The sequence below is a fragment of the Mastomys coucha genome, unplaced genomic scaffold (genome assembly GCF_008632895.1).
Source record: "Mastomys coucha isolate ucsf_1 unplaced genomic scaffold, UCSF_Mcou_1 pScaffold20, whole genome shotgun sequence".
NCBI classification, from domain to species: Eukaryota; Metazoa; Chordata; class Mammalia; order Rodentia; family Muridae; genus Mastomys; species Mastomys coucha.
Window position 1 is genome coordinate 23,974,115 of NW_022196903.1, and position 2,525 is coordinate 23,976,639.

Genomic DNA, 2,525 nt, shown 5'->3' on the forward strand with positions numbered 1-2,525 from the left:
TCCGACCTACCCATACCCTGCCACACTAGGTCACAAATACTGGATGGGCTCGCTTTTTCTTACCCCTTCTGATCTTCATGGGAGAGGCCTAAGGAAAGCAAGGGATGGCTTGGCCAGTGTGGGAGAAGCTGGAGCAGAACTGGGGTACTGGGAACTCTTTCCGCATGCCAGCTCATGCTTTTATGTCTGTCAGGGCTCAGGAGGGAACTGGGGAGGTGAGAATCTTACCAGGGAACAAGCTTATTTCTGGGGGTTACAGAGCCTCTGTCAAGGTGGGGGGCTGATGGGTGGAGTTGGGGATTGGATGCAGGAAGTAGAAATCTAAGCAGTCTTTGGAGGCGGGACTTGGGGATTTTTCTGATAGGTGCCTGGAGAGAAGGAAGTCACAGTTGTCACTGAAGGACAGGCTTGCAGGGTCCTGTTCCCCTAATCCTACCATGGAGTAGAGCTGTGTCTCCCATTCTTGGACAGGGGTGCTAGGAATGGGAGCACAGCTTTCTCTCATGTGCACAATGGCTCTGTTTAGGACAATGGTGTCCTGGCCTTGTCCTCTGAGCCTTTGTGCCCTACCTGGCTTATCCTCCACAACTCCCTTACTAACACTCTGAGGACCAAATATGTGGATCAATTAAACATCAGCCCACCTCACCCCTCATAAGTCCTTCATAGAGGACCGTACTCGTCTCCATTCTTTCTCTCTCTCCCCTTCTCCCTCCCCCCACCTTCTCAGTCACTCAAACCACACTACAGGCCTTGGAGAATCGCATGAGGCCCACTCCCATTAGGCAACTGTTTTACTTGGCCTATAATTGCAAATGTTAATCTCGTCTTTAAAAATGTCCTTGGAGACACATTATAGTGACCAGATAGGTGGACGCTTGGGGTCTCAGTTAACATAAAATCAGCCACAAAACTTCTTCAAGAAAGCCCCAGTTTGAGAAGACACCTAGGGAGGACATGCAGTCCTGGGATATGCAGGACGGGGTGCACGGAAGTGGGAGCCAGACCTGGATATGCAGTCCTGGGATATGCAGGACGGGGATGCACGGAAGTGGGAGCCAGACCCGGATACGCAGGAGATCATTCAGGTAAAGGAACAGCTGATACAAGAGCCTGAGACCGAGACACCATAGACACTGTCACAGCAAACAAAGAAGCCATTGTGTCCAGAAAAGAATGGAGCAGGTGGCTAGGAGATAAAGTGAGAGAGGCAGCAGGGGTGGATGGGATAGGGCTCACCCTATCCTGGTGGGGATTGTGGACTTTAGTCTGGATGAGATGGGAAGACACTGAAGAAGAGTTTAAGAGGAGATGCAGTGGATCTCTTTGGTTGGTTGGCTAACTGCATTTTCCTCGCTTTGTTTCACTTCTGAGGAAGGGTTTTATATATCCCAACCCAACCCTGAACTCTCTACGTACCTGAAAGTCACCTTGAGGCTCACATCCTCCTGCCTCCCTCCCTTACTGGGATCGTAGGTGTGCCCCCACTCCACCCAGTTTCAATGGGGCAGAGGATCAAACCCTGGCGCCTCATTAAACAAGTTCTCCTTCCAATTGCTATCCCTAGCTTTGACCTTTGTCTTTAAAGGGTCACTCTGGCTACTTTGTGGAAACAGAGACCTTGTGAGGAGGTTATAGGTTATGTTTTGAAGAAGTGGTGGGGAACAGCTAGAACAGTGTTTCCCACTCTTCCTAATGCTGTGACCCTTTAATATAGCTCCTCGTGTTGTGGTGACCCCCAACCACAAAATTATCTTATTGCTACTTCATAACTGTAATCTTTCTACTGTTACGAATCGTAATGTAGGCCGGGTGGTGGTGGCACACGCTTTTAATCCCAGCACTTGGGAGGCAGAGGCAGGTGGATTTCTGAGTTCGAGGCCAGCCTGATCTATAGAGTGAGTTCCAGGACAGCCACGGTTACACAGAGAAACCCTGTCTTGGAAAAACCAAAACAAACAAACAACAACAAAAAAAAAACCAAGAAAAACAAAAACAAAAACCAAATCATAATGTAAATATCTGATATGCAGAATTATCTGGTATGTGAACCCCACCCCCACCCCCAAGGTCGGGTAGTGACCTACAGGTTGAGACCCATTGATGGAGAAGGGTCTGAAGAGCCAACACCGTGCTGATGAATGAGGAGCTCTGGAAAGACCCTGAGGGATTTTCCCTTGAGCTGGATTTTCACTTCCTTGCATGGGAGCAAGGACAACCCTACTGGGGAAGCCTGCAGCACTGTGCAGGCTTGTAGCATACTGAGCAAACAACCATATGAAATAAAGAATCTGGAGAAGCCTTGGAAGGGGGTGGGAAAGACACAGTCAATGCCAAAGAGAGAGTGTCCTCAGGGGCAAGGTCCACGTGAGAGAGGCAGGGGCTGCCACACTCATTTCCCATGGTAGCCCCTCCCAGCCTGCTGGTGGCCTTAATTCCAAGCCCACATGACTCAGAGCAAAGCCATTAGGAGAATATGCATCCCTTGCCCATCCCTGTCTCCTCCTTCTTGTTTCTTTTGGCAT